The 13,348-nt window shown below is 36.6% G+C and overlaps 1 protein-coding gene across 13 annotated transcripts in view; it reads left to right on the forward strand.

The window, feature by feature from the left end:
• The window catches only part of CACNA2D1 (calcium voltage-gated channel auxiliary subunit alpha2delta 1), a 521,990-nt gene that overhangs the window by 316,845 nt on the left and 191,797 nt on the right, over nucleotides 1-13,348 (forward strand). The window lies entirely within an intron of this gene.

A 13,348-nucleotide genomic window follows, 5' to 3' on the forward strand; every position in this document is an offset into this window, starting at 1 on the left:
TAAAATTCATTATAACTTTGTTGGGGTAGTTTAAAGTACTTTAGATATGTTAATAGTATTGCTCTTTTAAACCCTTAGATGGTGAATGAAAAATGAACTGTGTTTTATGATTGGTATATTGGTTTAGCTATTACAGAGAGACTGAAATATGCTAAACTGAAAATGCTAAAGCAAAACAAAAGATTATTCCTCTCTAATGGCACTTTCTGTGTGCAAGGCCTGATAGAACAACTCTCTATAATCCAGGCCCTGCAAATCTTTCGCTCATGATTTTTCCTTTCCTCAAAATAGCTTTTCCATTTTACGGTCCAAAATGGATGCTGCAAAACCCACAATGATATTTGCATTCTGTCATCAGAAAGGACTCAGATGGCACTGAAGGTCATATTCTGGAAATCACAGAAGACACATCTGTCTGTACCTGTTGTCTACTACTTAATTCCTAGTGTTACCTGGTTGCCAGAAGATGTGCAGTGTAATTCCCCGTCCTCCTCCCACCTCCCCATAAGCATGTAGACAAATAAAATATAAGGTTCCGTTACCAAAGAGAGAATAGAGAGAATACTAGTTGGGAGTTAATTAGTAGTTTCTATACTTAACTTCAATTTGCGCTTCCTGGCATATTGAAGTTAGTGCCCACATCTACCCGTCAATTGAGTGACTTCTATCAGTTCAGTTCAGTAGCTCAGTCATGTCTGACTCTTTAAGACCCCATGAATCACAGCACTTCAGGCCTCCCTGTCCATCACCAGCTCCCGGAGTTTACCCAAACTCAAGTCCATCGAGTCTGTGATGCCACCCAGCCATCTCATCCTCTGTCGTCCCCTTCTCCTCCTGCCCCCAATCCCTCCCAGCATCAGGGTCTTTTCCAGTGAGTCAACTCTTTGGATGAGGTGGCCAAAGTATTGGAATTTTGGCTTCAGCATCAGTCCTTCCAAAGAACACCCAGGACTGATCTCCTTTAGGATGGACTGGTTGGATCTCCTTGCTCTTGAGGAGGATCTCTTCTCTCAAGAGTGTTCTCCAACACCACAGTAAACTTATATTAATATAGTCAAATTCTTCAACTTGGAATGGAGCAAAAAATTCTCATTTATAGTACAATGATTATAACATTTTGTGCTATGTTTAGTATTATTTAGTTCTTAATGCATATGTTTTGATCACTGTGACCAAAATGTTCTCTGCAATAGAAATATATAGTCCTTATTTTTTTAATTAATTTATTTTTTATTGAAGGATAATTGCTTTACAGAATTTTGCTGTTTTCTGTCAGACCTCAACATGAATCAGCCATAGGTATACATATATCCCCTCCCTTTTGAACCTCCCTCCCATCTCCTTCCCCATCCCACCCCTCTAGGTTGATACACAGCCCCTGTTTGAGTTTCCTGAGCCATATAGCAAATTTCCATAGGTTATCTATTTTATACATGGTAATTAAGTTTCCATGTTACTCTTTCCATACATCACCCTCTCCTCCCCTTTCCCCATGTCCATAAGTCTGTTCGCTGTGGCTGTTTCTCCATTGTTGCCTTGTAAATAAATTCTTCAGTACCATTTTTCTAGATTCTGTATATATGCATTAGAATATGGTATTTATCTTTCTCTTTCTGACTCACTTTACTCTGTATAATAGGTTCTAAGTTCATCCACCTCATTAGAACTGACTCAAATGTGTTCCTCTTTAAGGCTGAGTAATATTCCATTGTGTATATGTACCACAACTTCTTTATCCATTCATCTGTCTGTGGACATTCTAGGTTGCTTCTATGTTCTAGCTATTGTAAACAGTGCTGCGGTGAACAGCGGGATACATGTTTCTCTTTCAATTTTGGCTTCCTCAGTGTATATGTATAGGAGTGGGATTGCTGGGTCTGTGGTGGTTTTATGCCTAGTTTTTTAAGAAAATGAAAGACAGTTAAGAAGTGTTAGTAAACACTGAACTTGGATATTCACTTTAGGACTTTTAGTGGTTATACATTTTTTTCTTAAGATTATTGCTTATCAGATGAAGTTGGACTTATATAGATGATGAAATTAATTCACCCTCACCAAACATTTTGCAATATATGGTTGGATTTAGTTGGTTCTTATCCTCCAGCTTTATATGTGTAATGATATTTTTATTTATCAAATGTTTGTACAATCATAATGGCATTTTGTTTTAATTTGAATTGGCTTACCCCTCACTGTTATTTATTTCACTTTTCTATGTACCAATTTAGGGCTTCCCTGGTAGCTCAGTCAGTTAACAATCTGCTTGCAGTGCAGGAGACCCAGGTTTCATCTTAGGGTTGGGAAGATCCCCTGGAGAAGGAAATGGCAACCCACTCTAGGTCCTTGCCTAGAAAAGCCCACAGACAGAGGAACCTGGCAGGCTGCAGTCCATGGGGTCATAGAGAGTCGGGTATGGCTGAGAAACTAACATATACCAATTTAGTTTCATGTTTTTATTGCTCAAATTCCACAAAGCCATATTCATTATGAAAAATTGGCAACTGGAGATTATATGATGTGAATTTATAATCTCATACATCAATATCTAATAGCTAATGAACACAGGAACTAATTGGAATGCTAAATATTGAAATGGTGTTATCAATTAATAAATTTGTCCTCATATGTTTGAATGGGGTATAAATATCTGAGATCTAAATACGTTTTCTATTTTCTGGAATAGTTATATATTTAACCTATGAGTGGATTTTGAAACCAAGGGGCTGAAATCTTGCCAGTAATGTGAAGCTATAGAAAATAGGCAGGCCAGATTTAACTGTAGACATATTTTGATATGCTATTGCCTTTGGATGTCATACATTCTCCAGCTTGCCTCAATTCCACTCTCCTTGTTGTTTTATTCTCTGTCTATATCACACATCTACACACATAAAAAATAAAGTAGAATTGCCTTAACATAATACAGGGATAGAATCCTCAGCACACCAACATTTAAGGAAAGGTCTTGAAGGCAGGGTATGGTGTGTAGAATAAAAGTAGATAGAAATGAGGAAAAAGTAGCTTTCATAATAGAAGTAAATCATATGTAAAAGCCCATAACTTAAGTTTATGTTGAGTTAAAGACTAATTGTTCCTATTTTTCTTCCATGTTTGTTTTATTTGTCCATCACCAATTAAGATTTGAATATAAAGAATGACATATTCAAGTGTAATCTATTGGTTTTGTTCATTATAATGATGATACATGGCCTCACTTAAAGGTAAAGCAAGCATTTAAAGCTGATCAGTTATCTCTTTGGAGTGTAACTTTCTATTAGCTACATCTGAATTAGTTTGTGGAGAGCTGTCACGTTGTAAGCTTTTCAAGGACTTTGATATAAGACAGTTCCTCAGGGGCATTTTATAATCTCCACGCTACTCTAGATCAATGCTATTTATATTCACCTTCTGGGTATAAAAATAAAAACTTAGGGACAGCCAGATTTAGCTAAAGTGGTGACTGAAATAAGGGTAAAAGTAATGTCCCTTAGGATTGTGTAATATTATATAAAAACTATGACTATAGTCATTCACACAGATTTTTGCTTTGGAACTTCAAAATGTAAGTATTACTGGGCTAAATTATTTGGTTATGTGGTTAGCCACAATTCTCCTGGTTGACATAAGTTACATAAGGTATATAGCCATGCTAGAAATGTAAGATAATCATTTCTGTCCCTTGTGCTAGTTATATTAGCATATTCTTTCCTCTAATTACCTGATTATAATATCCTACAGTTTTTGTGCTAAGTATTCTTTAAAAACTAATTCAAATACTACCTACTCTTGAAGCCTGCCTTGGTTTTTCTAGATAGCAAATGGTATTTCCTTCTTCTGAGTTCCCTAAATAACTTGCTACACATTTTTGGTTTTAATGGTCTAATACCATACACTATAGTATTTTTAAGTATTTTTATATAGGGATAATCTTTATTAAATTTTTGTGTCTTGAGATAAGGGTCTTACTCATTTTCTCTCTTTAATGATTTAGAGTAATTGTTGACATGATGCTATTAAATTGGATAGTTGATTTTCAGTTCCCCAGTTGCTTACATCGCATTCATGAAGATTGTTTACTTTTTAGATGGTGCTGTATTTGCAAAGTAAATAGGAAACCCTTTGCAAGCATGGTAGAAAAAAAAAAGTTTGTTTTGCTTCAAGGTTGGGTGGAAACAAGATTAAGAGAGGATTGGCAAGACTGGCTTTGACTATGGACTGTCTTTGAATTAATTTTTTTTTAATATAGACATTTGAAGATGGGATCAGAGTGGACCTTGTTCCTTCCTGTACTCTCATGTGTTCCTTCTTCCTGTTAGCCTCTGGTTCAGTCATGAGGACTAAGACAAGACAGACAGTCTGCTTTGCCCTATGTCTAAAACTGATTCAAGTTGAGAATAAGTATTAGAGTTAGAATATTTGTAGGCAGTTACTACAAGTAATATAAGATCAGAAATTTTGGTTCTAAGACTGAAGAGATCTGATAGGCTAAGTTTTTATGAATCTTTATGAAATGTGAAATCAAGCCTATTAGTCCATTGAACTAAATTTTGTCTAATTTTGCATTTAATAGAAGTAAATTGCTGAATTTCATTTTCAAAGAGAATACAGCATTAATGTGCATAGAATGTTTTAATGTAAGATTAATTTTTAACTTTTTATCAGGAAAAGTGTTTTAAATATAAAAAAGAAAGAATAGTAAACCGAGTCTCCATAGTTGCTGTATCTAGTATTTGTGTAAATATTTTAAGATAAAATAGAGATATGATATTTCACTCCTAAATTCTTCCATATGAAACTATTTCCCCCAATTAATAACAATACATACATGTATAATTACTATCAGTAATTATACCTGTAATTACTATCAGTAATTATTATCAGTACATTGTTATATGGAGGAAATAGAGTATGATACTTAAGAGATTTTATTCCAGAGTTCCACTGCAAGCATTTGAACCCCAGATGTGCCGTTTTCTAGCCTGGTGATTTGGCAGTCACCTAATCTCTCTGTTTTTCCCTCTTGGCTTGAAAAATAAAGGTAATAGTGATCCCTACCTCATACAGTCACTGTGAAAATTAACATTCCCTGTCTTACAGTAGGCAGTCTAGAAATATTAGTGAGTGTAATTTTTAAAATGAGTAATTATATTTTTACAATACATTTAATATTGATTTGAAGTGATTTTAGTTCCACATGGGGAAACATTTATGCATGTGGGTGTGTTAACAATAATTAAAGAGTACTAATTTGAGTTATTTTATTGTTAAGAATATCCTTATATTTGTGTGAAAAACTTAAGAAAATGCTTAACAAAATAAAAATTGAAATAGAATCCTCTAAAACACATTTAGAAATGCATGTGACTGCAATGCAGAAATTTGTTGTAAAGTCCTTGTGAGTGGTATATATCCCAATTAGAAAAGATAATTAAATGTCTAAATAAAATGGAAAATAGCTAACAATGCAACAATTAGTTATGAAATTCCATATTCAGGTTCTCCTTAGTTTTGATGGGTGGAGATACCACTATGCCAATGAGGAACTGCCCTCTCCTTAGTTTTGAAGTTTATTTAGGTTCTTAGAGACATCTGTCCCAGTAAATCCTTAACTTTCCTAAAGGTTTAGCGAAGTAGATTCTGCAGAAGGTTTGAGTTGTGCTAGCATGCAGCACTGTTTTCTTAATTCCCAAAGCAAGCAAAGAGAAAGCAGATCATTGCAAACCCTTATTAACCTAATTCGAAGATCTATGTTTTGGACTGAAATCCAAATGAAATAAATTCAACCCAGAATTCCCATGTCAATAAATTAGGTTGATTTATTTGCTACATTTTATTTTATTGATTACATTAAAAATGTGACCTATCTGGGACATTTGGCTAGTCTGCTGAATTCCCTTGCATATTTATGTTGCTATTTATTTTCTTACTGGCCTTGTCTAACATTAAAATTAATCCCAACCTAATGTCCTTTCTAAATGTCTTTTTAAAAGGCCAATCATTCATTTTATTTTATGGAAATATCAGTCTGCTTCTAGAATGAATCAAAAGCAGTATGTATCAAACAATGATGAAATATGTTCTAATTATTAAAGAAGGAATCAAAGTCTAGGTTTCTCTCTCTCTCTCTCTCTTTTTTTAAAATTAGCTGATAGTATGTGGCCTTTATTTGAGGCTCTGCTAATGATTATTGTTGAATCCTCATAGGAGATAGTATAGAGATAGAATATTAATTGCTTTAGTAAAATAAATGGTATAATCAGAGTGCCTTTTTTCTGTGTGAATCCAAAATAAATGGTTTGAATATTTTCAATGCTGTTTGTTTGGATTAGATTATAATAATAGTTATAATTGTATTATATAATATATATAAAATAATAGTCACTCAAACATGTGTTAGCTAAATGGACTTCCCAAGTGGTGCTAGTGGTAAAGAATCCGCCTGCCAGTGCAAGACGCATAAGAAACTGAGTTTCATCCCTGGGTTGGGAAGATCCCCTGGGGGAAGGCATGGCACCTCTCTCTAGTATTCTTGTCTGGACAATCCCATGGACAGAACAGCCTGGTGGTCTACAGTCCATAGGGTTGCAAAGAGTGGGCATGACTGAAGTGACAACATGCATGCACATACTTACTCTAAACTAGGAAATAAATGCTTTGTAGGTAATGTTATCATTCACACTCATCTTTTGTGGCACATACTATTATTTAAATAATTTTCAGAAAAACCAAGTAAAATTTAGTGAGCTGAAGTGACTTGTCCCCTATCACATATGTGTATTTGGAAGAGCAGAGAATTGAATGAAGTGCAGTCAGAGTGATGCACAGCAGGAGCCACGTGTCACTGTGCTGTGCTGCCCTGCATATGCCATGAGCATCCGCCGTGCACAGGAAGGACCCTGTGATGGAGCTGTTATAAATCAAGATTTTCAATTAAAATTTTTGAAGATGGTTTTGATTTAAAATTTTAATTTATTATACCTATCCATCATTCTTTCCATATTTAATTTTGATGTATATGGCTTGTATTTATCCAGCCAGCTTCATCCTTGACTGTTATTAACAGTGACTTGCAAGTAGGCAAAATAAAATCTGTGATTAAAAAAGATGGTTAGACTTTAAATCAGAAATCTTCACTGATCTGATCCATCATTCCCAGTGGTATTTTCCATGAACACCTTAAAATGAATGCATGCACCTTTGTGTGAAATATAGCCTTATTAGAATTCCTGGGAGGGGGAACTGTTAAGACTGATAATAAGGAAGATTATTTCAGATTCTGTTTCTTGTAGGAATAGTGCCGTGTGTTTTTGGTGCCTTCTTCCAAAAATTGAGTCTGGTTTAATATTTTTGTAATGCTTTGTACACTTGTGTATGTGCTGGTTTTGCAAGGATAGTTAAAACATTGGTCCTAAGCTGCTTTGGAGTGGTGGCATGCATAATTCTCTTTCAGATTCCACATGTCATATTCTTCCTTTACAGAAGGTAGTGTATGGTGTATTTACTTAGAACTCACTGAATTAAGTTTGGAAAATTTGGTGGTATTATGTAGGCATTATCTATTCACCCTATCTACAACATTGGGTAAATAATTATGGGGACCGGATTGCTTTGAATGATATCTTCAACCTTTTCTTGCTTGCATATACATATCAGTTTAAAAAGATCACCTATTTATTTATAAATTATATGTAAACACACACACACAAACACACCTGAAATGATATGCTGAGAAACCTCCCAAGCGATTTCCAAATTTTTAAGATAACTGAAGTTTTATGAAGTGTTGGTTTAAGTGGCATTTCACAATAAGAATTGCCAGAAAAAAGCAAAAAGTTTTATCTAGATACTTACTTGCTAAATGCCTTTGATTATGATGACTTTGTATTACCACTGGAAATACCTCAGCAGGCCATATGAACACAGGGATTTGTTACCAATATAGTACTAAGAAATCTAAACCCATATTTATAATAATCTTCTTGATAATGTTAGCTTTTTTGACTAGTTTACTGGTTGAATTAATTGAATCACTTTTCTATCTGGTAAGAAGAGCTAGTTCTGGCAATGGAAGCATCATCTCTGTCATTCCCTTTTTGTTCAGTGCAACTTCCATTACTAGAATTTCAACTTCAGTCATTATTAATTACAGCTGGTAGCACATATGGAGTAGGTTGTAGCTAAGAAAATAGTAAGTAAATTTACACATCAGTTCAATTCAGTCACTCAGTCATGTCCGACTCGTTGCTACCCCACGGACTGCAGCACGCCAGGCCTCCCTGTCCATGACCAACTCCCGGAGCTTACTCAAACTCATGTCCATTGATTTGATGATGCTATCCAACCATCTCATCCTCTGTCGTCCCCTTTTCCTCCTGCCTTCAATCTTTCCCAGCATCAGGGTCTTTTCAAATGAGTCAGTTCTTTGCATCAGGTGGCCAAAGTATTGGAGTTTCAGCTTCAACATAGTGCTTCAGTGAATATTCAGGACTGATCTCCTTTAGGATGGACTGGTTGGATCTCCTTGCCGTCCAAGGGACTCTCAAGAGTCTTCTCCAATGCCACAGTTCAAAAGCATCATTTCTTCGGTGCTCAGCTTTCTTTGTAGTCCAACTCTCACATCCATAAATGACTACTGGGAAAACCATATCCTTGACTGCTGCTGCTGTTGCTAAGTCACTTCAGTCGTGTCCGACTCTGTGTGACCCCATAGACGGCAGCCCACCAGGCTCCCCTGTCCCTGGGATTCTCCAGGCAAGAAAACTGGAGTGGGTTGTCATTTCCTTCTCCAATGCATGAAAGTGGAAAGCAAAAGTGAAGTCGCTGTCGTGTCCAAGTCTTTGAGACCCCATGGACTGTAGCCTACCAGGCTCCTCCATCCAGGCGATTTTCCAGGCAAGAGTACTGGAGTGGGTTGCCATTGCCTTCTCCTATAGCCTTGACTAGATGGACCTTTGTTGGCAAAGTAATATCTCTGCTTTTAATTATGCTGTCTAGGTTAGTCATAACTTTTCTTCCAAGGAGTAAGCATCTTTTAATTTCATGGCTACAGTCACCATCTGCAGTGATTTTAACCCCCCAAAATAAAATCTGTCACCTTTTCTACTGTTTCCCCATCTATTTGCCATGAAGTGATGAGACCAGATGCCATGATCTTCGTTTTCTGAATGTTGAGCTTTAAGCCAACTTTTTCACTCTGCACTTTCATCAAGAGGTTCTTTAGTTCTTCTTCGCTTTCTGCCATAAAGGTGATATCATCTGTATATCTGAGGTTATTGATATTTCTCCCAGCATCTTGATTCCAGCTTGTGCTTCATCCAGCCCAGCGTTTCTCATGATGTACTCTGCATAGAAGTTAAACAAGCAGGGTGACAATATACAGCCTTGACGTACTCCTTTTCCTATTTGGAACCAGTCTGTTGTTCCATGTCCAGTATTAACTGTTGCTTCCTGACCTTCATACAGATTTCTCAAGAGGCAGATCATGTGGTCTGGTATTCCCATCTCTTGAAGAATTTTCCACAGTTTGTTGTGATGTGATTAACACATAAAGTGTGCACTGAAAGTGACTTTGTAGGAAGTAAGCTCTCCTTTCTCCTGTTGTACCTGGAGGGTGAGTGATGACTTGAGACCAACTCACATACACTTAGTAAGGCCAGAGTAGATGGAGTGCTAATGCCACTCCATTTAGTAAATATTAATAACATTTAATTTTTCTTATTTACTCAAAATGGGTGTAACTGTAAGTTCAAATGTTTTTTTCCACCCTTCCTATGGATTCTTTTGGGGACCATGGACACATGGTATATTAAGTTTTATTTAAGTTCTTCACAGAGAAAAAGTCTTGGTTGTCACTTGAGAGAAGTAATTGAAGTAATTCTACTTGTGAAATTGAAGTGAAAAGCCAGCTAATATTCTAAGCTATGTTCACCTACACAATATCTCTTTGACTGATTGATATCTATACTATGTTGTGAATGCATTATCATAAAATAAAATGAAAATTCTCAGGGCCAAGGGGTTTGGAAACCAAGAGACTCCTTTGGTAAATGCTTATTTATACCCACCTTCCATCATTTACATGTTTTTGTAGTTACATGACATTTAGGAAAAGAAAGGTTGGAAACAATTCACTTTACGTTAAAGTTCATAGATTTCAGAATTATAATTTTCAGAGCCAGAAGTAGCCTTACAAATCTTATTTTCCCCTGTTTCTTTAAAAAGAGAAACAAACAAAAAAGCACCAACAAAAAACCCTGAGGAGCCATAGCAAGAACACAAAGAATTGGAATGAGAATGAGAAGCTGAATTCCTGACTTAGGTGCTGTCTGTAAATTTACTGTGCTGCTTCCAGTGTTTGTTCTTTCTTCAGATGGAAGTAGAAAAAGCATGAATTTGGGGAGTAAGAAATATAGATTCAAGTTGATTTATTCACTGAACAAATAGTATAAATAGGGCAAGCAGATACAGTTCTAAACAATTTGCCAGGTGCTAGGGCCACAACTGAACAATGTCAATGAGTTCTCTTGCCCTCGTGGTGACTATATTTTAGTGTAGTGAGACAGCAAACATGGGACAGATAAAATGGCTGGTAACATTCTTAAGAGGTGCTTGCTCCTTGGAAGAAAATCTGTGACCAACCTAGACAGCATATTAAAAAGCAGACACACTGCCAATAAAAGTCCACCATCCAGTCAAAGCTATGGTTTCTCCAGTAGTCATGTATGGATGTGAGAGTTGGACTATAAACAAAGCTAAGCGTCAAAGAATTGATGCTTTTGAACTGTGGTGTTGGAGAAGACTCTTGAGAGTCCCTTGGACTGCAAGGAGATCCAACCAGTCCATCCTAAAGGAGATCAGTCCTGAATATTCATTGGAAGGACTAATGCTGAAGCTGAAACTCCAATACTTTGGCCACCTGATGCAAAGAACTGACTCATTTGAAAAGACCCTGATGCTGGAAAAGATTGAAGGCAGGAAGAGAAGGGGATGACAGAGGGTGAGATGGTTGGATGGCATCATTGAATCAAAGGACATGAGTTTGAGTAAGCTCTGGGAGTTGGTGATGGACAGGGAAGCCTGGCGTGCTGCAGTCCATGAGGTCGGAAAGAGTTGGACATGACTGAGCGACTGAACCAAACTGAACTGAACATTCTTACACATCCATGAGTCCTTAAACACCATTTCGAATATTAATTTGTTGATGACAAATTTCTGATTTTAATTCAGAGAATTCTGATCATTGAATGAGCTTTGTTGCAAATTTGATTTTTAAAAGATATCTGAAAATAAAATGTGGTAAAATTATTGCTTCTAAAGTCAAATTTGGTACAATCTATGTAAGACAGAATGGAAATAGAGGCAACTGCACCAAAGCAGTTATGTAACCACTCTTTATCCTTTTTTTGACATTTTATACACAGCTGTTAATTTATTCTCTTTATCTTGAAAGGGTTGTCCTGCCATCTATCCATCTATCCAAATTCTGTCCATGTTAAGACATAGCCTGAGGTTATATCTTAGGATATGACTTAAATTTTGCGTTAATGAATCTTTGACAAAACTTAATGTGAAATTCCGTAAAGTCAGTCACATCTGCATTGCTCTTAAGGTGATAAATGTGATGTAATATTTCCATGATTCTATGGGCAGTAATTTAGATGGGAAAATCTCCAAGAGAGTATTTTTCAGCTGAGATCCGAAGAATAATCTGATACTATTACAAAAGACCAGGAAACAGCATACCAGGCAATGGGAACAACAAGCACAAGGACCTTAAACCAGGAGGAGCATGAAGTGTGTGAGGAACAGGAAAACAGGCCAGGGCAGCAAGAACACGATGATCAAGGAGGACAGGGCAGGGGACGTGGATAAAGAGTCAGGCCAGAAGTAGGTTATTTGGAGTCTGTGAGCCATTGAGAGGTTTTCATTTCTTTATAAATATGGTAGGGTTTTGGTTTCCTGGAGTCTGGGCTCTGTGTACATTAGTTGTAAGGTGTTAGTCTTGGCCTCAGATGTCAAGGATAACATCTGGTCTGCCCTACCAATTTTTTTTAAACTTATTTTGCCCTGAAAGTATTTTTTTTTTAAGTATGTTTGTCTGTCATAATCTTCACAATATAAAAATTTGCTTTTAATTTTTTAAGAAATAGATGGGCCTCATTTAAATCTTTCATAATGCAATGCATATATACCACTATGTGCTTTCCAGTGGGAGTGCTATATTGAACTTTCAGACTATTTGAAATCACACAGTGCTTTTCATATGTAAGAAACCATTTCACAGTCCCTTAGTAGAGAAAATACGCTCTCTGTCACTCCCTAAAATTTAGGTTACATATTTATATATAGAATAGATATGTATATGTTTTAGAGTATTACATTCCTTTGTAATGCTAATAATTTGCAAATTTATACTGCTCACAGAGTTTACATCAGCTTCCAGCTCTTTTCATAACACCTTCCTGTACCATGGTTGTGATGGCTTTCATGCTCACTGTGGGCTAGGTCCTGGATGGGTGAGTCACGAGCATTCATCCAGCGTGCAAACTATCAATAAAAATTCATCAGTTTCATTTTGAGAATATCCTCAGATCCTGTATTCCTACTTAATGTTATCGGCTTCCCTAGCGGCTCAGATGGTAAAGAATCCACCTGCATTGTGGGAGACCTGGGCTTGATCCTTGGATTGGGAAGGTCCCCTGGAGGAGGGCTTGGCAACCCACTCCAGTATTCTTGCCAGGAGAATTCCCTTGGACAGAGGAGCCTAATGGGCTACAGTCCTGGGGTCATAAAGAGTCGGACATGACTGAGCGACTAAGCACAAAACGTCATCGTAATTTTCATCAGCAACCTCAGCATCCGATCAGATCAGTCGCACAGTCATATCCGACTCTTTGCGACCCCGTGAATCGCAGCACGCCAGGCCTCCCTGTCCATCACCAACTCCCGGAGTTCACCCAGACTCACGTCCATCGAGTCAGTGATGCCATCCAGCCATCTCATCCTCTTTATATTTTATTTGAAAATGCCTATTTTTGCTTTTAAATTTTAATATGCAAGTTACTACAGTGATCACTATCCCTTTTTGACAGTTGAGTTCAATGTTATGTTTCATATTTGTATTTATCTTTGAATCATTTCATCATATGTATAAAAGGTATGTATTTTTTGCTTTAATATCCCCTATGTGTTTTTAAACTTTTCCCCTGTGTTATTGTACAGTTTCAGTTGCTTACTATTTTCCCTGCCACCAAAGTCAGGTTATTCCAGACTGTTTCTTCTTTTTATTTTATTTATCATAATTGTAGTAGAAGAACACATGGAGACTTAACAGTGCATCTAATTTTAA

Source organism: Bos javanicus, chromosome 4 (assembly GCF_032452875.1).
Source record: "Bos javanicus breed banteng chromosome 4, ARS-OSU_banteng_1.0, whole genome shotgun sequence".
In the NCBI taxonomy this organism is placed as follows: domain Eukaryota; kingdom Metazoa; phylum Chordata; class Mammalia; order Artiodactyla; family Bovidae; genus Bos; species Bos javanicus.